Consider the following 22,971-nt stretch of genomic DNA (forward strand, 5'->3'; position numbering starts at 1 on the left):
CCCCCACCCCAGGTCAGACACTTTTCTGTAGGCACCATGACCCCTGCTTTGTTTTCTGTCCAGGCTCTGAGAAGCCACCTGTCTCCAGACTCCACCCAGTGTCCTGGCCTAGGGTTTTGGTGAATGGGGAGTCAAGGCTGGTTGTTCCCAGGGGAAAGGGTCTGGCCCTGAAGAAAGGGGGAGGCAGGGTGGTTCTGCAAATTAGAGTATTATTTCCCTTGGGTGGGAGCGCCTGGTTCTGACAAGGGAACCCCCATACTTGAGCTGGTACATCATCCAGATGAGAAACCAACAAACTCAGGAGAGGCACTGCTCTGAGTCTGTGTGAGAGAGAGAGAGAGAGAAAGAGAGAGAGAGAGAGAGAAAGAAAGAGAGAGAGAGAGTTCGTCTTTCTCATTCTACAGCCTGACTGTGCTCAGGTGAATGATCAGTTGGCAAATTGCTGGTGCTGCATGGATGAGTCTTCTGTCACTGGTTTGGATTTGTGTGTGTTTGTGTTTCTGTGTGTGTGTGTGTGTGTGTGTGTGTGTGTGTGTGTGTGTGTGTGTGTGTTGGGAGAGCAGGGAGATAAGAACAATGAAAATATATTTAAGTCACCCTGTCTAAAAAGAGCAAAAGCATTTTATTTGTTGTTCTTTATTCATTAATGCCCAGTACAAGCCCAGTCACATTTTTTGTTTTCTCTTTCACTGTTTCATGGCTCTGTTAGGAAAAGTTTCAGTAGATGTTCCTTTCCACCTCTTTCTTCTGCTTTCTTGCATCCCACAGTAGCTGCTGGGCCTACATGGGTCTCCTCTAGGAGGCCTGTGTGAACCACACACCAGAGTGGACACCTGCCCTTCTGTCTTCAGCCAGAAGGCTCGTGAGGCTACTGTGACCACAGCCGCACTCTTCCAGACAGACAGTCTCCTCTTGTGTGTATAGTGGGAGATAATTCAAGGTTGGGAATGAGTCTGCCAAACATAAACAGGGAATGAGATAGGGGGGAATAGGGCAGGGGCTGTGACAAACGATGTGACAGGATAAGAGGGTTCATCACAACGAGGATGAGAGGGGAATCTTATCCAGGGTATTGACAGTGTCCGTGGGCATCTGGGCAGGGGACTCCGGGCCCCCAATGGTGGCATGGATTCCCTCCTGGAGCAGTGCACTGGTGGGCACTCCTCCCTGAAATCCTGCAAAGTCCAATCTGTGTCCTTCCTGGGCTGTTTCCAGCTGGTCATTGGTAGGCAAGTGTTTTCTCCCTGCTGGAGTCTGCTTGGGATCAGGACATGGCAGTTAGCTAAGGATCTGTAAATGCCATTTTCTGTAACCTGTTGTAGGCTGTCTGCGAGGAAAAGGGGTCTACTGACTTTGGAACCCATTAAGTTTGATTGGGACAAGTGAAATGCCAGGTTTTCAGAGACTTTTCTTGAAGCTGGCAATTTCTACTAATGGCTGGGATTCTGGGTCAAATTAGATGGACCATTTCAGCCACCAAACAATGACATTCAAAGCAGCACAGGCAGAGTTCCCAAGCCAGATGGTCTGCTATGAATGTGGTGCCTTGACTGCCTTTCTCCGGCAGCTGCTGATTCTCCTCCGGCTTTCTCTAGGGTGATCACCACAGGCAAGGATGTCATGGGGAGCAGAGATTGTGACCTCGCCATCCACAGCCTGCCAGCTGTGAGCAGAGACAATTCCCAGCACCTGTACTGGACTCTGGGAGATTGAGAGACCCAGGACGCCTCAGGGATCCTTTCTCTGCAACATGAAACATGTGGGCTGGATGTGGTGGACCATCCTGTCTGACCCCAGGGAGTGGAGAGGAGGCCCCTTGAGCCGGGCGTTCACCTCAAGGCAACCTTAATCACAGCTAAGTGGGGAATTGAGTGCCACAGAGCTGGTTAGTGGCTGGACAGAGATCCTTGAGAAGATAGGCATCCCAGAGGCCCCTTAGAAACAAAACAGTTAAGTGCGGTGGCACCAGGAGGGTGGGAAGGGGGAGGAGGGAGAACTGTGGGAGAGCTACATCAGGCTTTACCTCCACCCAGGTTGCTTACCTGAATTGGATGGGACTTTTCTGTAGTATTGTCGTAGGCAGATGCTCATTTATTTATCCAACAAACTGTTACAGTGAGTGCCAGGTCGGGATGGGGGGGGGATGGGTCATAGATGATGAAAGGTTCCAGTGCTGGTTCCACAGCACATGAAGAAATCTTGGTTTGAGCTGGCTGCTGGTGCTTCACACCTGTCATCCTAGCTACTTAAGAGGCAGAGATGGGAGGACTGAAGCTTCAGTCCCAGGTAGGAAAGCCTGTAAGACTCTTATCTCTAACTAACTACCAAAAAGAAAACGCCAGAAGTGGATGAGTGGCTCAAACTGTAGACTGTTGGCTTTGAGTTAAAAAGGCTCAGGGACAGCACCCAGGTTCTGAGTTCAAGAGGAGGAGTGACACAAAGAAAAGAAAGAAAAAGAGAGGAGGGAAGGATGCAGGGAGAAAAGGAGGAAAGGAAGAAAGAAGGGAGCATGCAAGCCTTGGTTTTGAGTCCCTGGATCAAGGGAGCCAACCATTCACAATCTCCGTGGGAACAGTTTCAGAGCCTAAAGCCAGTATGTGGGACCAAGCCACTGACTCCTTCATGACATCAGCAACTTCATGCCATCCATGATCTGTGAGGTGGCTGACTGCAGAGGGAAACAGCCTCAGGTAGACCCTAGGGCTCGGGGTGGGTCACTGAGTTTCAATCTCCCCTGGCATACCAAGTTTATTTTCTGGTCAGATAAGAAGAAAGTGTCCAAGGGCTAGGGAGGTATAGGATGAGGGAGTGTCAAGAGGGGGGTGGCAAGGGATAAGCAGGAAGTTGAGAGGTAGGAAAATCCCAGATCAGGTGTGTCAGGCCATTGGAACCATGACCTCACTTGACAATCTAGACCATCAGTGATACAGACTTCAACCCAGCCACATGGCTATTAAAAGTCCTGGCACTCTGGGTTCACCATTGACAACCTGGCTGTTGTCCGCTGCAGGATGCCTGTGCAGTATATTCTTGGGGACTTGGACTTTTGCTGGCTCAATCTGAAGATGACACCCCCAGTGTTCATTCCTTGACCAGAGACAGAGGTAAGCATGCCACTGGCACAGGACAGCCAGGGAATGAGGGCAGGAGTCAGACCCGTGTTGCCCAGAGACTTCCTCTAGGCGACTCTAGGGCCCCATGACTGCCATTCTCAGAGGTAGAGGTGGGTCTCTTTGCTGGCTCAGCCTTTAGTCTAGATGGCAGATGTGGGATTCAGAGAAGGCTGACTGAAGGTCGAGGCTGGTGGGAAAACCAGAGCCACTGGGCTCTGAGCAGGGTTGTTTTTTGAGGATACTCACAACCCAGGAACATTCCTGGGATGGATTGGCCCTTTTCTCCTTCCTGAAAGAGAGGGACCTAGAGCTCTCCAGTCTCTATCCCTTGGCTGAGAAATCCATACATTCCCATATCCTGTGGTTGGATAACTAGACCTCACCTGACTGCCCAGTGTCGAGGCAGGACAGTGAGAGATGTTGAGTCCTTGATGAGGTCACGGGATCCTCAGTATGAGATTGTACTTGAACGTCCTGACTTGGTGCATGGTTAGTCCCATCTAAGACTGCCATGATATAGGACATAGAATCTAGAGAATCAGAGCAGGATAGGGTCTATTCTGTGAGTCTTGAGTATTATGTGTGAGCTTTGAGCTCCTGTATGCTCACCTGCTTCCCTTTCTTGGGTGGGTCTATGCTAGAAAAAGCTTAGAACTAGGGCCTGTGTCACATCCCTTGTTTTATGCTCAAAGCTAGCACTCTACCATTTGAGTCACAGCTCCACTTGCAACGTTTTTGGGTGTTTAATTGGAGATAAGAGTTCTCAATGACTTTGCTGCCAAGTGTGGCGTCCAACTGCAGTCCTCAGATCTCCGTCTCCTGAGAGGATAGGATGACAGCCATGAAAAAGCATCTTTGGTCGGATGCCAGTGGCTCATGGCTGTCATCCTAAGTACTCAGAAGCTGAGGTCTTAGGATCACGGTTCAAAGCCAGCTTGGGAAGGAGAGACCCTCAGACTCTTCTCTCCAATAAAGCACCAGAAAACCCGAAGTGGTGCTGTGCCTCAAGTAGTAGAGTGCTGGACTTGAGCTGAAGATCTCAGGGAAGCACCTAGGCCCAGAGTTCAATCTCCACAACCAACAAAAAGAAAGTAATGCATCTTTGCCTGCAAAGGACGGTGGAGGTATGTTTGTGTGTGGGGGGGGGGGAGGGATGGGAGACACCTATCGCGCCGCTCAGTCTACGTTTTAAATGGATTGCACCAAACTCTTAGTCCATGGCAGCCCATTCTTGACCACAGGTGAAGCTCTGGGTTGTATATCGACCATCAGACCTCAGTCTCCTCACGGGACAATTGTGAGGAAACAAGGGATTAATAAAGAAGGATCTCTCGAGCAGGACCAGCACAGAGGGAGCATCTGTCAGATACGGTTCTCAACAATTCTGTGAGCATATGACAGGAAGTTACCCAGAAAAAGCTCAGATGGGGTCTGTTATTAATCATGCAACAGGTGTGGGATTATGAAACAAAACATGGCTGTTTTTCATCATTACCCTATTCCCATGAGGAAGGGGATCCTTCAATGCATTCAGTTTTGCAGCTGGGGAAAATGAGGCATGGAATAGCCAGTTGACCTACTCATGACCTCCAGCTGACAGGAAGCTTGGCCTGACTTCTCTGGCATGCTTCCTAGGACAGTGGGTGTTATTCAGTCCACTTCTTGTGTTGGGAAATCCACTTCTTGTCATTCGTAGGGCTTGAATTCTGGGCATGGATGCTGTCCCCGAGCTCCTTAGATCAAGGCTAGCAGTCTGCCACATGACACAGCATCACTTACAGTTTTCTGTTGGTTCTTAGAGGATAAGATTCTCACAGACATTCCTGCCAGGGCCCGCTATGAACCATGATCTTCACATCTCAGCCTCCTGTGTAGTTAGGATTATATGCCTGAGTCACCAGCACCTGTCTTAAGTGTAATTCTGTCCCTCTCTTCCTCTCTCCCTCTGTCTCTCTCTGTGTGTGTCTCTCTCTCCCTTTCACTCTCTTTCTCTCCCTTTTGCTCTCTCTCTCCCTCTCTCTCTCCCTCTCTCTTTCTCTCTCTCTTAGGAATTGGTTGAATGGGTGCTGGAGGAGGTGGTCCAGCATCCCCATGTGCCTGGAACCCAAGGTGGCCCTCTCATTCTGGAGGTGGGCTGTGGGTCAGGAGCTGTTTCATTCAGCCTGTTGAACCAGCTTTATGAGGTAAGCCCCTCTGTACCCCGGCTAGACCGTGATGGTTATTCATTGTCCATCCCATGAGTCCTTCCCCACATCCCTCTGCTACACCGTTGAAGGAAAGTGGATGAAGAGGTGTCGCCTTGTCCCCCTGCCTAGCACAATCCCATGCCTCTGACCCATACCCCCACCTATCTGGCTAGACCCTGGCTATAAGACCATGAAAACACTCCGTGTCTACTTCCCTTTGCTGCGGAGTTTCATTTCGGTGAGGGGGGGGGTACAGAGGAAAGACCCCAGACCTGATAGCTCCCAGGGGACATTTGTTCTTGTGACAGCCAAGTCATTGCTGTGGATAAGGAAGAAGCCACCATCAGATTGACCCAGAACAATGCTCAAAGATAGGTAGGCTGTTGAATTATCAAACCCACTCTTGTCTGCTTCCTACTCCCAACAAGGAGGTGCAGTGTGGGTGGCCCGGCACTGGGCCTAAGGGATTATAAATGGATGGTGGCAGTCAGGAGCTCATGGCTCCCACCCATCATCTTGGCTGTTCAGGAGGCTGAGGTCTGATGGTCATGACTCAGAGCCAACCCAGGCAGGAAAGTCAGTGAGATTCTTATCTCCCATAAAATATCTCCCTCCCCAAACCCACACACAAGCCAGAGGTGGTGCTGTGGTCAAGTGGTAGAGCCTCAGGCTTGAACAAAAGAAGCTCAGGGATAACACCCAGGCCCTGAATTCTAGCCCTAGGACCAACACAATCATAAAATAAATTTACAGTATACACCTTTTATATGACTACCAAGAAAGATGGATTCTGTCTTCTTGCTGGTACTTGTAGTCAAAGGTAAGGGGCTCCCCTTGATGTTCCCCTAAACCTCTCCTTCTTTTCTTTATCTGTCCAGGCTTCAGTTGCAGGACAGAATTTGAATCATCCTTCTGGATGTGACCTTAGGTACCCTCTCTCACCCACCTTCCTTGTGGTCAGGATTCTGAATGCACTCCCTGCTGGAAGGATGAGGCACCGCAGAGTTGAGGGTAGGTATCCCAGACACTCACACACACACACACACACACACACACACACACACACACACACACACACACACACACAAACACCCTTAAGCCAATTCAGACTAGCCTTTTCCAAAGACACTTTATCTCCTTGGATTGACTGACTTAGGAGAGGACTTTGATCGCCTGTAACTGATTATTTTAACTTGGGCTTGCTAGTTGACAGTTGATAAATAGGAGCAAAAAAAAACATTTGGTGCCCGTCACCTGGGGCTCAGGCTCATGCCTGTCATCCTGGCTACTCAGGAGGCTGAGATCTGAGGATCACAGTTTGAAGCCAGTCATAAGCTGGAAAGCCCATGAGACTCTACTCTCCATGGAACCACGAAAGAGCAAGAAGTGGAGCTGTGGCTCAAGTGGTAGAGCACCAGCCTTGAACAATAAAACTCAGAGAGAAAGCTCCCAGATCCTCAGTTCAAGCCCACACAAAGAAATGGCCCCATCTTGTTGCCCACAGATTGCCCGGGCCTTGAGCCCCCTCTCATGGAGTGTTATACAATACTTGTCCCTGGGTGGTATATCAGGGCTGTAAGAAATCCGGTGCTGGAATCCAGGTCTTCCCTTTCGTGCACTCGCAACCCACACTGAATGGAAGGCAGAGCATGACAAGGCCAGCAACCTGCACAGTGGAGACTCGCCAGCTCTGCCTAGGTGATCGGAATGGGCTTCTTGGAGGCAGAACTTGAAAAGGGGGTTTTGCTTAACAAGGAGGATCTGACAGGAAGCACAGAGATCAAAGGTGCTAAATATGATGGACAACATGTCTAGCCAGGGATGCTGGTGAGAGACTCAATGTGGATGTGTGAGCCTTGGTATAGATATGCGAGATTGTCCCGAGACAGGCCTGAGGGGTCGCAGAAAAAAAGCTATCCAAGGCTGGGACTGTGTCTTAGAGGTAGAGCGCTCATCTAGCACACAGGAAAGCATGGGTTCGATTCCTAGGTCCTGCATACACAGAAAAGGCTGGAAGTGGCACTGTGGCTCAGGTGAAAGAGCGCTCCCCTGGAGACAAAGAAAGTGGGTGACAGCGCCAGGGCCCCGAGGTCAGGCCCCAGGGCTGTCACTATAAAACAGTTCTCTCAGGGACCTTGGTGACAGGTGGTTGACTATGCCCTAAAGCTCTTAGTAGATCAATCCATGCTTTCTGTCTCCATTGACAGAGGGAAGTTGGACACTACTTCTGCCCTGGGCACCCCTGGATCCAGTTATCAGAAACCTTCCCAAAGTCTTCCACTGGGACATAGAGCAGCTGGCCTCAGAAATCCTCAGATATTGGTTGAGTTGGGCAGGAGGGTATAGGGCAGGCCCCAGAACTCCTAGTGGGTCTGATCTGCCCTGGATGACCAGGCAATCCAGAGGAAGCAGATGGGAGCTTAGAGACGGCTACTGGTATGAAGCGGGCCCTTTAATTCCCATGGCCCCACCCAGATTCTGAGCCTTCCTTTGCTCTCCCTGATGGAGATGGAGGGGTGTCTAGGTGGTAGCATCTAGAGGAGGACTAGGTGGAAATTTTGAAGGACTAGACACCTTACACCATGAGCTGGTGTCTCACTCCTGTCATCCCACACCTGCCATCCTGGCTGCTCAGGAGCCTGAGATCCAGAGGATATCTTTTCCCAGCACAGGCAAGAAAGTCCTACAAGAGCTTCATCTCCAATCTCCAACCGGAAGTGGCACTGTGGCTCAAGTGGTAGAGCACTGGCCTGGAGGAAAATTAGTCATCAGGGACAGTACCCAAGCCCTGAGTTCAAGCCCCTCAACCAAAAAAAAAAAAAAAAAAAAAAAAGCAAGAAAGAAAGACACCCCTTCCTTGCTTGCAAGGGATGGTGAAGTAGTGGGGTTGCTGGGGTTGGGAGACCAGATGCTGGCCTCACTGTACAGACATTTCTAAGAATTCTCCAGGTTTGCCCCAGTGTGAAGCCATAGCAGGGTGGGCGGTGCCTTACCAAGAACTCCAGAGGTCATGGCCTGTGGCAGGCAGGGAGTGGGTGAATGGGAGCAGGGGTGGGATGGTAGTGTCAATTATATGCTCTCCATCCATGGAAGAATGGTTTTGGATGCTGGTGACAAAGTCTGAATTGAAGGGTTGCATGTGGTTTGTGGCCTGATGATTTGGGTTTCCCCTGTGTCTAAGAAGGTGGCTGAAGCCGGTCACTGCCAGTGGCTTATAACTGTCATCGTTGCTACTCAGGAGGCTGAGATCTGAGGATCGCGGTTCAAAGCCAGCTTGCACAAGAAAATCTGTGAGACTTTATCTCCAGTGAACCACCCGAAAGCCAGAAGTGGTGCTGTACCTCCAGTGGTAGAGCGCCCACCTTCAGCTGAAGAGCTGAGGGACTGCGTGCAGGTCTAGAATTCAAACCCCATGACCTACAACCAATAATAAGGTAGCTGAGTTTTGGTGTGTACAGTTAGGAAATGCCAAGATGTGTTATGAGCCATTCCAGATGTGTGAGATGTCCTGAGATTTGTCTACACTTGGTCTGAGGATGGTAGTGACATCTTCTTGGGGGTGGGATGTTCAGGGTGATCAGAGACTGTTAAGACCTTGGGTTAACATTTTGCTATCGTGGTCTCAGCACTGATGAGGCTTATCTGCAAGAGTATAGTTGTACATAAATTCCTCAGCCTAAATTTAGCCACTGTTCAAAAATGTATATATCTTTATCTGTCACCCATCAGAGCTTAAACATGAGTATAAAGTCTAAGGAAAATGATAAGGTAAGAATTTTGCTTTTTTGTATATAATGTAAATAAAAATGCAGCATAGAGTAACTCATTGGTCTAAAGTCAACCTATTTCTGTAAAACATTTAAAGCATTTCCTTACAATGTGTATTATTCTCAAGAAGGGAATGGGGAATGTGAGAAGAGGACTAAACAGGTATAGTCTTCAAATATACATACTTTGGATTTACCTCTTTATTTTGTTATAGGCATTTTTGATAAAAACTGTTTGAATAATTGATTTCCTGGTCAGATATTATATATCTTAGTTGCATAAACCAAACTACATTCAGAAAATGGCCTATACTAATTAAGTAAATGAAACATATTCAATAAATAGCAAAAAGTATATAGCTATGGGGTAATATTTTGAAGAGCACATTGGAAATATTCTAATGTAATAATTAAGTTGAACAATTTCACATTGACAGTAGTTAACTGGAATAATTTAAATGAACAAAACCTATTTCTCCTTTACTTTATCAGGGAAATATCTGAGCAAAAAATGGAAATTAACATATGAATCTATAACAACTGGAATTAAATTTTGCCTTTTTATTAGCAAATATTAATTTCACAAGGTATTTTATTGTGTTATACACATACGTCCATATAATGTAGCTTGCTAAATTTTATTCCTTTTATTAATTTCATTAGCCTATTTTTATAGTTATGTTTTATTATGTCATCATACTAACTTATGAAATATTTGAACATATTTACTCCACAGTATTTCTCTTCATCTCCTCTTACTTTTTTCCAAATTTAATCAGTTCTATCTATTACACCTGGGTTATTCATTTTATTTTCTGGGTCTAGAGTCTGCATATGAGAAATCTAGTATTTGTTTTTCACAGTATGGCTTATTGCTTTAATATGAATGTTTCCAGTTCTATTTTCTTGAAGATATTATGATTTCATAATTATGTGTGGCTAAATAGTACCTCATTGTGTATATGTATATATATATATATATATATATATATATATATTACAATTTCTTTCTTCAATGAGTGATTAAGGAACATGTAGGTTAATTCTGTAGTTATTTATTTTTTATGTGGGAGAAGGAAGGATGTAAATAATGATGCTTGGAATAAAAAACATGCTCTTTAGGCAGGCACTCTAATATTTGAAACATCCTCTCAGCTGCTCTTTCATCAGTATTTCAATAGTGTATTAAATTTAAAAAATAAAATTTAATTACTTTTGCATAGGTGTTTTTTTAGTATCATATTATTTTTTATTACAATGTTACGTTTACTATGTCATGTGAGGATGAAAATCTAGGCATGTTTGTATATGTAGCTGACTCGAAGGAAACAATGTATACGAGATACAGGATTCAAATAAAAGTTTGAGACCTATAAGTTGCTAAATTGATGTATATGTCCAGTTTGTGGTGTGTGGTTTCAAGATCACATTTTGGTAGGTTTGATACCAAGTAAGTAGGTGTTTCTAATCCAAAATTGTAAGGAATAAAATAATCATTGTCTTGGTACTCCAGACATTGTAATAAATGGAAAAAATGATTGAAAGTATGATGGATCAGTAATAAGCTTTTAGACACACTACATTTTCCCCAAAATCTTCAGATGTACTCTTTGGACATTAATTACAAATATATTTATAAACATATAGATATAATATGATCTTATACATAAATATATGTATATATTATAAATATATCATATATATATATTTTAAATGTATATCATAAATATTGATTTATATTTAAATGTAATTCATCTCATCATTTATACTTATATACATACATACATATATATATATATATATATATATATATATACATACTTTTTTTTTGGTCAGTCTTGGGACTTGAACTCTGGGCTTGGGTGCTGTCCCTGTGCTCTTCAGCTCAAGGCAAGAGCTCTACCACTTGAGACATAGCTCCACTTCCAGTTTTCCGGTGGTTTATTGGAGATAAGAATCTTATGGAATTTCCTGCCTGGGCTGGCATTGAACTGTGACCCTCAGATCTCAGCCTCCTGAGTAGCTAGGATTATAGGCATGAGCCACGGGCTCCCGGCTATATTTACATCTGAGAATTGTTAGTGGAACAAAGGGTACAGAAACTATTATTCTTATTGAGAAATGACTTCACACTGGCAGGTATAATTATAAGAAAAACGATAAATATTCACAGTGGCACAAAAATCCCTTAGTTGCCTAGCAAGACAGCATGTTTTTCCAGACACTGCATGTGGTATGAGTGGTTTGCAGCCCAAGCGACTGTAGAAGATATTGGACCCTAAACAAAACTGACAATTGCATGAACCCAGTCCTCTATGACAGATTTAGCCAGGCCTATCTTGCAGATTCTTGTTAGGGACATGATGAAAAATTTATAGTTTAGTTGTGGTTACAGAACTCTTTTACACATGTCACTCAGCCATTAACTATATTTAACATATTTCCTTTTACTCTAACTTATATTTTCATGGCTAAGGAAACTGCTTTTTGTTTGCGAAAACTTGGCTCTTCACAACATAGACATGGGTTTTTCATCCTTTTGAAATTACTGTCTGCATAGTGTTCTATGAGATGAGCTTCTCTTTGCAATATCATCAGAATAAACTTACTCTGATTCAAACTTGGACAACAGCTACTTTGTTCTCTCTCCTAGAAAACCAACTGTATAGACTTCTTTATGTGTAAACAGACCCTCATTTACTTGCAAAAGTCTGTCAGTGAGTCAAACCTAAATCACCCAAGTGAGGTGAATTCCTCTCTCATGCTTCCTTTACATTAAAAATGGTAAGAACTATTCAGCAATGCACATACTTTTTAATGTGAAGTGTGACTCCTATTTTCCACAATGTGAATCAAGCAGAGGAATCAGTTTAAGATGTGAAAGAGACTTACAAAGAGTCTTGGACTTTGAAATTTTCCCGGGGTATGAATTTTTGGAGAAATATCCCTTTTCAAAGACAAAGGACTCAGTTTTTTTTTATATTGTGCTGGTACTGGGATTTGAACTTATGGCCTTGAGCTCTATCTGGGCTTTAATTCTCAATGTTTGCTCTATACCACCTGAGCCACACCTTCACTTCTTCCTTTTACCACAAGTGGAGAAAAGAATGTCTTAGGTTTATCTACTTAAAATAGCTTGGAATTGCAATTGTCAAATTTGAACCTACTGTGTATCTAGGTGTAAGCCACTGGTGCTGTGCTAGAACTCACTTCTTAATAAATAATCACAAAAAGAGGAGAAATAAATATTTGTTCAATTATTTATGTGTGGTCTGATAAACCAAATCACTTGCTACTGGAAAAGAAAAGGAGAGAAGATAGAGATTGATATGGAGGAAAGAGAGACAAAGAAAGAAGGAATGGAAGGGTAAATGAGTGGAGGGGAGTAAAGGGGAGGATATGAGAAGAGAGGGCAGCTGAGTAGAATTGTCTACTGCTCACTAAGGTATTGTTGGACAATCAGTACCTTTGCATTTATGTAGCCAAAGCTTTATATTTTTGGTAGTAAGCTGAGATATAAGATACCAATTTACAGGTAGTAACCTGTTAGTGTGCTTCCTCCTGCACCAAGGAAGCCACAGTTCAGTTACTGTTACAGAGAAGGCAAGAGTAAGCAGTTTAAGTTATACTGAGAAACAATAATTGACATGCCAGGAATGCTCCCTTGTATGGTGAAGTCAACCATCACTCTTGTTCCCTGCTCCAGTCTTCCTCTCAACAATAATAGCAGAAACAGAAGAGGAAGGAGATATCTGAATAATGATCATTTCTCTGTTTACCCTCATCCCTTGGCCTCTCAAACAATAAAGCCAAAGGAGACTTAACCTGAACTAGTGGGGAAAATGGGGGGAAAAGTGCAGTCTAACATATTGTGAAACTTTTAAAATAATTGGGGCAGGATTTCAAATACTGAAATAAAACTTTTTAAATTATTAATAAAAAGTTACTAGAAATTTATTGAAAATTTAGGGCTCACTACATAGTGGAATCTGCATAATTAAAACTGACTCATGCTCCTATCATCAGAACTTGAAGATTGTCCTTAAACATAGACTGCTGAAGTGATAAGCATGGAAATTCATGATGGATAGCATAATGCTAAGAGCATGGAAATTATTTCCTTTCCATCTTCAGTATGTAGAGAAGAAAAAAACTCTATAGGATGGCTCTGAAGGTGCAATTCTAAATTTAGGACAGAAGGTGAATAGTAAAAGAGACCTATCTCAGCCATTCAGAGATTAGAAATGTGGAGAAATATACTCATTTATGTGGTCAAACATGGAAGAGAGGATGTGGCAAGCCCATAGCCAAATGCCAAAGGTAGAGATATTTAACAAAATACCATGAAGTTGAAACAAGTCTTAAAAGGGGATCTTGGCTTAAAGGGAGTAGGGCAGAAGGCTGGAGAGTGAAATGGCGGACTAATACAGTCATAACACTCAATGTACATATGTGAGACTATAAGTAGGAAATTTGAAGGGATAGGTGGGTTTGGGGTAAGGGAAGGAAGAAAAATGGAAAATTTGACAATGATCCAGATGCACTGAACATTGAAATGCACATACACTCTATTCAACACTGACATGAGGAAGTGAAACCCCTTTGCACAACTTGCTACAGATAAAATTTTTTTAAGTTTTAATATTACGAGACCAGAAGCATAAACCTTTAGAGGTAAATAGGAGGATAGTATTGACATATTGTTGAGGCTTGTATTCCTTTCAATATACAAAATTTAATAAGTATCAAGTCTGCTGCAAATTGCTTAAACCGTAGAGAATCAAATTCCAATATTCCTTCACTTCCAATAAAAATAAATCTTATAGACCTTTAGGTTTCTCAGTTGTCTCTAAATATCTTAATGTAATGCATTGGAACTAATTTCATTCTATATTTAAGTTTAAATTTTAAATACTAAATGCTTTTAAAATCTTCTCACTTATGCACAGGTATGGATAGATAACTGATGTGGGCAGAATCAGAATTATTCAGAAGGTTACAAATGGATGCTTACCTGGTTTTCTCTCTGCTGGGTCATAGAAGACAGACTGTCCTAAATGGAACAAGTTAGCCTTCCCAGATTTTCTACATATAAACACTCCATCAACATTTTGTTATTAGAGGATTATTCAAGATTAGCTATATGTTGATTGATAATGACAGAGCATGACAGAAAGGAGAGGGAAAACCATCTACACTTCAGTGAGGTTCTGACTTGTGCTTCACAAAGTGTTATGAAAGCTCTCCATGAGAAATCTAGCAGCTGAATTTCTAAAAAGTCCTTGGATTGTTACACTTTCTGATATTGTCTCAATTCAAGTACTTCTCCTTAGAGTTCCATACTATTCAATGATGCTGCATTAGCTCCTTGTTACAATTTGCAGACCGGTCTTGGTGATGAAATTTGTGCTTTTCAAAATTGCTCTCCCAATTCCATCCACAAACTGCAGACAAAATTTACCTGAAAAAAATTGTATCTGTTGATAGTGCATATAATTTTATGTTTCATTACAAAGATAGAATGTAGTAAAAATTTTCATAGCAATTACTCTGCACTAGCTTGTGGGCAGATTCTAAAGTAAATAATATACTGTGTTCATGTAGAGAATTTGAGTATCCAAAGTTTTCATAGCCTCTGGTCCTAAAACCAATACCTTACTGATATTGAGTGACAAATACAAATTCCTATAGGTACAGAAGTTTTCCTTGTATCTTTTTAACATATATTTTTATTGTAAATATACTGTACATAGGGGTTACAGTTACCTAAGTAAGGTAATGAGTACATTTCTTCTTGAGCATTGTTACCCCATCATTTGTTTTTCCTCTACCATAGTTTTCCTTCACACATCCCCAACTTCCCCATTCACCCCCACTCTGATAGACTGTGTTGTACATCTCATTGTTAAAATGGGTCAACCTGTATCCTTTCCTTGCATCTTAAATGAAGAAGTGATGGCTTGATTTTTGCTGATTCTACTTGTGTTGACACACCTAAAATCACTTGCCAAGGCCAAGAGCACATAAGTGAAACGCCAGCATTTTTTTTTCACTTGGTATAATTGTGTTCTACACATTTGTTGACAGGTTACAAATTATTCTCAAACTTTAAAACATTAAAAATATTTTCTTAAACAACTGGTTTTTCCCCATCTCCTCCACAAGTTATATTGACATCAAATATAGTGAAAGCAGGGGTTATACTGTGGGGGAGGGACATACAAAGCAACAAAGAGGGGGGGAGGGGGGAGGCTTGGAAGGGATGTGAAGGGTAAACCAAAGGAGGAGGCTGCAATGCTTGGTAAGAAATGTACGCATTATCCTGCCCATGTAATTGTAATCCCTCTGTACAGTATGTTCACAAATAAAATTAAATTAAATTAAAAAAGTATTTTCTTTTTTTCCTTATTTTCTTAGCCAGGAAATCAGCAAGACCTCAGTCAGCATTTCTCACATAAGACTTTTCACATGGGTTGGTTAAATGTATATGTAGAATCCAGTCTTCTGAGGATTCCCTCATCTGCTTAGGAATTGATGCTGGCTGTTGGAAAAGAGTTCAAGTAAGGATGCCATTTAAAGCTTTATAACTTTATTCTTTACCAGGGTATTCTCCTGCTGCTTTGGTTGTTGAGAGTGTCTACAAGAACAAGCATTCTGTGGGGAGCAAGGAAACACCATATGACCTTTACTTACTGAGATTTCTGAGTGATTTGCTATCACTTGTACCACATTTTGCAAATCGAATCTGTCAAAAACTATCAATTTTAAGAGATAAGAAGAGTGGTAAAAGAATTCTGAGAGACAAATATATCTTCAACATATTTGGTTCCAAGCATTCCACTCAAGGCATATTCAACAACTATTGAAACTTGTGTTGTCTGTAACTATGTGTCTTTCTCCATGTGTTCATGTATACATGTGTATATGTATACGTGTACTTGTGTGTATAGTAACATACATTTGTACATATATAAGGGCATAAAAACATATATATGCATATATAAATAAATATGCAGATATAAATATGTGTATATATCTATATCTATATCTATATCAGTTGTTCAGTGACTTAACCTGTACTTCCAGCACATTGTCATTCTCACAAAGTGTACATGATAAATTGCTCCTAGGATCTGTGCTCTATGATGGGCATCCTTTGTACTCACTTCTCACATTCCTTTGTTTTTCATCCCTGTGAGCAACTTCAGTCTACTTTCCATAGGATAGCTTTGTTTTCATTATATGTAGTTACTAACTGATAATAAAAGAAAAAGGTTGTTTGTAAAAGAAAAAGAATTCTTTTTGGGTCCAGTTGTGGGGCCTGAACTCTGGGCCTGGGTGCTGTCCCTCAGATCTTCAGCTCAAGGCTAGCACTCTACCACTTGAGCCCCAGCGCCACTTCCGGCTTTTTTCTTTTTACTTATGTGGTGCTGAGGAATCGAACCCAGGGCCTCAGGCATGCAAGGCAAGCACTCTACCACTGAGCCACTATCCCAGCCCCAAGAAAAAGAACTTTTAGGTCACAGGTCACAGTATCTTATCCATCCCAACAATTTTTATGAGATAAAATTTATAATAGTAATAAAATGAAAAGGAATTCCTAGATTTGCTGTTTTGCCATTTTGAATGGCAAAGAATAATATCATGTAACTGTTATAACTCTTAAAGAATGCAAGGGTAACTGATGGTCGCTATCATGTTCCCACAAAACCAGTGGATACTGAAGGAATAGTAGACCAGCCGAAATCCTAAGTACCAGACATGGAGCATGAAAGAGAAAGAGAGGAAATGGGAGAGATTGAAAGAGAGAAATATCATAATACTGGAAGTGCATAACAGATAAACAAGAGCTGTATGAGAATATTCATACTGCTATCTTTAAACTCTACATGTACATTTGAAGGCATTTGATGTATGATAACCCATCAACATGAAATATAAAGTTATTTTGATAAAAATAAAAATAACTCAGAAGAAATTATAAATGCAAAAACAATTTTCACAGAAGCAAACTCTCAGAGATATTTCATGACTTTGAAAAGGATAAAGTGGCTGAAGTTAGTATAAATTTAGAAGTTCAATTCACAAAAATATAAAAATATATTTATATATTTCCTTATATAACCCAAAGCAGAAAGCAAATGTTGTTTAGATGGTTTTTTTTTTAACACAGTCTCTCAGGTGCTGGGAAGGTGGCTCAGTGGTAGAGTGCTTGCCTTGCATGCATAAGGCCCAGGGTTTGATTCCTCAGCACCCATAAGCAAAAAAGATGGAAGTGGTGCAATGGTTCAAGTGGAAGCGCTAGCCTTGAGCTGAGTGACAGCACCCAGGCCCCAGAGTTCATGCCCCATCACCAACAAAATCAAAATACAAAACAAAACAAAACACAGTCTGTCACGTTTTGTGGCCTCAACTCTGTAATACCACTGCTTCAGCCTAGGGCTAAGATATTAGGTGTGAACATTTATCAACACTCCTGATTCAGACTCTATTTTTTAATACATATTGTGTTCTTAATTTTCCTCTTTGTAAATTAACATGCACCTATAAAAATTGGTTTGGCCATCCAAGTAACCTTCTCAAAGCACCTCCTAATGATGACTTACAAAAGGTTGTACAAGGGCTGGGAAGGTGGCTCAGTGGTATAACGTTTGCCTTGAATGCCTGAGGCCCTGGGTTCGATTCCTCAGCACCACATAAGCAAAAAGAAAAAAGCCGGAAGTGGCTCTGGGGCTCAAGTGGCAGAGCACTAGCCTTGAGCTGAAAAGTTGAGGGACAGGGCCCAGGCCCAGAGTTCAGGCCCCATGACTGGATGCCCCCCCAAAAAAAGTTGTACTATATGTCAACAAGTAAAGCGATGCTACAAATAAAGAAAACCAATAACTAAATATTAATTAATAAAATAAAAAACATCAGTGTTTTAACTATTTGAAATATGCTACATATTAGGTTTTACTATTTTCTCATATTCTTGTACATTTAACACTGACTAAGGTTGTGATGTTCAACAAGAGTTTTATAGAATATGAGCAGTCTTTAAAGTTACCCACTAAGATTACTATTTATGGCACATTTCATTATTTGTTTATGGCTTATATCATCATTTTTCCTCATTAACATATAAACTAAGGAAGCCCTAAAGTTTTAACAGAAACTGTGTAGTAAACAAAGTGTGAACTCTTTATTCTGCTTCTTTACACAAAACTTTGTGACTTCTCATTAATAAAATTTCTCTAAATTCTGAAATGTACATACTTAGTAGGATATGTCTGCTATTATAACAGCTTAAATACTTTATAGAAAAGTTTTATACTTGCCAAACAGTCCTAATTTTGGCATATATAAACAAATTCCCAAAATTAAATATATTTAAAACATTAAAACTTTTAACAAACCTTAACACTTGCTGCAGTGTTCATTATGACAGGTGCCTTGTACAGAATAGTTGAATTCCTCCTCCTATACGTTTCTTGAATAACAAACATCTGGAATTATTTTGTTTTTGACATGTCAATCTTGACTTTATTCTTAAATGTGTGCTTATGTAAGAAATGTATGGTTCTACAACTGCCCATGAAATAAGTTGGCTAAAGACTTAAAGAGAAACTTCTCTGAAGAAGAAAGAAGGATGGCCAATAGACACATGAAGAAATGCTCAACCTCTCTAGCCATAAAAGAAATGCAAATCAAAACAACATTAAGGTACCACCTCACCCCAGTTAGAATGGCAAAAATCAAGAACTCTAATATCTAATAACAACAGATTCTGGAGGGAATGTGGATAGAAGGGAACCTTACTTCATTGTTGGTGGGAGTGTAAACTTGTTCAACCACTTTGGAAAGCAGTATGGAGGTTCCTCAAAAGACTTCACATAGAGCTCCCCTATGAAACAGCAATCCCACTTTTGGGCATTTACCCAAATGTTTACAAACAAGACCACACTAAAGCTACCAGCACAACAATGTTTATTGCAGCATTATTTACCATAGCTAAGATATGGAACCAACCCAGATGCCCCTCAGTAGATGAATGGATCAAGAAAATGTGGTATATATACACAATGGAATTCTATGCCTCCATCAGAAAGAATGACATTGCCCCATTTGTTAGGAAATGGAAAGGCTTGGAAAAATTTATATTAAGTGAAGTAAGCCAAGCCCAAAGAAACATAGGTCCCATGGTTTCCCTTATTTGCAATATCTAGTATATGTATGAGTCAAGCAAAAAAGGTCAGATAATGTGATGTTAGGAAAATGAACCCTTAGATATGTATTTAAATGTTTATTTTCTTTCATGCATTTGTTTCTTATGCATTTATAAGATTATTTCTTTGTTGCTTTGTATGTCCCTCCCCCACAGTATAACCCCTGCTTTCACTATATTTGATGTCGGTATAATTTGTGGAGGAGATGGGGAAAAACAAGGCATTTAAGGATACAGGTGGACCCGTTGCAACAATGAGAAGTACAAGTTGTCATGTTGAAAACGAACTTTACAACTTTGGTGCGGGGGGAGGGGGGAGGAGAGGATTGGGTGGGGGAGGCGGGGGGAGGAGGCTGGGAAGAGATGTGAAGAGTAAACAAAGGAGGAGGCTGCAATGCTTGATAAGAAATGTACTCATTATCTTGCCCGTGTAATTGTAACCCCTCTGTACAGTATGTTCACAAAAAATAAAAATAAAAAAGAAATATATGGTTGTAAAATTTTACGGCAATTCTATTGAACTTCCTTTTTTTGAATTGTGTAGTTTAAAAAAATCAATTGCACTTTAGACATAAAAAATATTCTGTGCTCAATTCAGCATCACATGCACTCACATTGGAACGATACAGAGATTAGCATGGCACCTGCACAAGGATGACATGCAAATTCGTGGAGCGTTCCATATTTTTACAACAGATGCTAGAGGGGATGTGGCCACAAGGGAACCCATACAGCATTGTTGGTGGGAATGTAAACGTGTTCAACCACTTTGGAAAGCATTATGGAGGTTCTTCAAAAGATTCCACATAAAGCTTCCCTTTGACCCAGCAATCCCACTTTTGGGGATTTACCTAAATGACCACAAACAAGACCATACTAAAACTACTATCATAACTATGTTTATTGCAGCATTATTTATGATAGCTAAGATATGGAACCAACTCAGATGTCCCTTCTAGATGAATGGATCAAGAAAATGTGGTATATATACACAATGGAATTCTATGCCTCCATCAGAAAGAATGACATTGCCTCATTTGTTAGGAAATGGAAAGACTTGTAAAAAATTATATTAAGTGAAGTAAGCCAGGCCCAAAGAAAATTGCCAGTAGGTTTACAAAGTTGTGTTTAATACCACTTCTATGCTGGCTTAATGCTTTGTAAACAGAAGTCATTAGAGAAATGCAATTCAAAATTACTATGATACTACTTCATAACTATTATATCCCTCATCAAAAAAATCAAAAGAACCAGGTGTGGTGGTAAAGGCTTGTAATTCGAAGCATTTAGGAGGTTGGAGTAAAAGGATTTGGGTCTGAGGTCATCTTGGGTCCTGCACATAGTAAAAACCTGCCCTTTTAAAAAAAAACTCAAAAGGTAATAATGTTGGCTGGTGAGAGTGTGGAGAAAGGGAAACTTTCTACGCTCTTGGTCAAAATACAGGTTAGTATTCTCCTTGTAGAAAATAGTATGCAGTTTTCTAAAGAAATCCAAAGTTGAAATATCATCTGACCCACCAATCATGTGATTATTTCTCTCTGGGTAACTTGTAAATATATCTGTATTTCATTGTTATTCACATTATTCACAAAAGCCAAGATAATAATTGAAGTTAAGTGTTCAACTACAGACTAATAAACTGTGGTGCATGCACAAATATATTTTTATGTTTCATCCTTAAAACAAGACTTCTCCCATTATCCACAACCTATAATGACCTGAATGATGTATTCTAAATGAGGAAAAATGTTGTCTTCTGTTTTTTGTAAACACACACACACACACACACCAAACTCAAACATTAAGAGAGAATATTTTTTTAAAGTAAAGCAAAGTGGAATTGCTGGGGCTTTTAGGTCATAATGTAGAAAATAGTAGAGACATAGGATGAACCGGTGTAGATTTGTAAAGTACAACATGAGGATACAAGGGACAACACTAGCCTTACATAGGAATGAAGCTAAGTAAGTACGAGATGTTCTTCCTAATAGGGGTTGCTCTTTTGGATGTTCTTCCTCCAGTATTGGATAAGATAAACATAATTCTTTAAATATACCTGCCTGTTTGCAGAAATAATAACAAACAATATAGCAATAATGTTGTATGCTCAACATAGGACAAAATGTCTAATTAAAATACATGAGATTATCCTTGGTGTAAACTAATTATTACAAATAAAGGAAACTATGAACCTACAGACCTATAGCCATCTAATCTTCGATAAGGGAGCTAAAACAATAGAATGGAAGACAGACAGCCTCTTCAGTAAATGGTGCTGGCAAAACTGGTTAACTACATGTAGAAAACTAAAGCTAGATCCTTATATATCACCCTGCACCAGAATCAACTCCAAATGGATCAAAGACCTTGAAGTCAAAGCAGACACTCTGAAAACATTACAGGATGGAATAGGAGAAACCCTGGGTCTCCTTGGCTCAGGCCGAAATTTTCTGAATAGAGACCCGGAAACACAACAAATCAAAGAAAGGCTGGACAAATGGGATTGTATAAGGTTGCAGAGCTTCTGCAGGGCAAATGACATAGCTAGCAAGATCAATAGAAAGCCCACGGACTGGGAGAAGATCTTTACTAGCCATACAACGGACAAGGGTCTCATATCTAAAATATACTTGGAACTCAAAAAATTAAACCACCCAACAACAAATCCTCAAAGAAACAACTGCCCAATAAGTAAGTGGGCGAAAGACTTAAAGAGAAGCTTCTCTGAAGAAGAAAGAAGGATGGCCAATAGACACATGAAGAAATGTTCAACATCCCTAGCCATAAAAGAAATGCAAATCAAAACAACATTGAGATATCACCTCACTCCAGTTAGAACAGCAAAAATCAAGAACTCTAACAACAACAGATGCTGGAGGGGATGTGGACAGAAAGGAACCTTACTTCATTGTTGGTGGGAATGTAAACTTGTTCAACCACTTTGGAAAGCAGTATGGAGGTTCCTCAAAAGACTCCACATAGAGCTCCCCAATGACCCAGCAATCCCACTTTTGGGCATTTACCCAAATGATCACAAACAAGGCCACACTAAAGCTACCAGCACAACAATGTTTATTGCAGCATTATTTACCATAGCTAAGACATGGAACCAACCCAGATGCCCCTCAGTAGATGAATGGATCAAGAAGATGTGGTATATATACACAATGGAATTCTATGCCTCCATCAGAAAGAATGACATTTCCCCATTTGTTAGGAAATGGAAAGACTTGGAAAAAATTATATTAAGTGAAGTAAGCCAGGCCCAAAGAAACATAGGTCCCATGGTTTCCCTTATTTGCAATATCTAGTATAGGTATGAGTCAAGCGGAAAAAGTCAGATAATGTGATGTTAGGAAAACGAAACCTCAAATATGTATTTTAATGTTTTTGTTTCTTTCATGCATGTGTTTCTAACTCATTTATAAGATTATTTCTTTGTTGCTTTGTATGTCCCTCCCCCACAGTGTAACCCCCGCTTTCACTATATTTGATGTCAGTATAACATGTGGAGGAGATGGGGACAAACAAGTCGTTCAAGGATTCAGGTGGACCTGTTGCAACAATGAGAAGTACAAAATGTCATGTGAAAACCAGCATTACAATGTCGGTGGGGGGGGGGTGGGGGGGTATGATTGGGTGGGAGGGAAGGGGGAGGCTGGGAAGGGAGGTGAAGGGTAAACAAAGGAGGAGGCTGCAAT

General features: G+C 41.1%; 1 non-coding gene across 1 annotated transcript; it reads left to right on the forward strand.

The window, feature by feature from the left end:
• The first annotated feature begins 19,855 nt into the window (after positions 1 to 19,855).
• Positions 19,856 to 19,959, forward strand: LOC122121654. The gene has a single exon (XR_006149997.1). It is a non-coding gene; the product is annotated as a U6 spliceosomal RNA (small nuclear RNA).
• Positions 19,960 to 22,971: the final 3,012 nt, after the last annotated feature.

Source organism: Dipodomys spectabilis, unplaced genomic scaffold (genome assembly GCF_019054845.1).
Source record: "Dipodomys spectabilis isolate Male_0828 unplaced genomic scaffold, ASM1905484v1 ptg000192l, whole genome shotgun sequence".
Classification (NCBI taxonomy): domain Eukaryota; kingdom Metazoa; phylum Chordata; class Mammalia; order Rodentia; family Heteromyidae; genus Dipodomys; species Dipodomys spectabilis.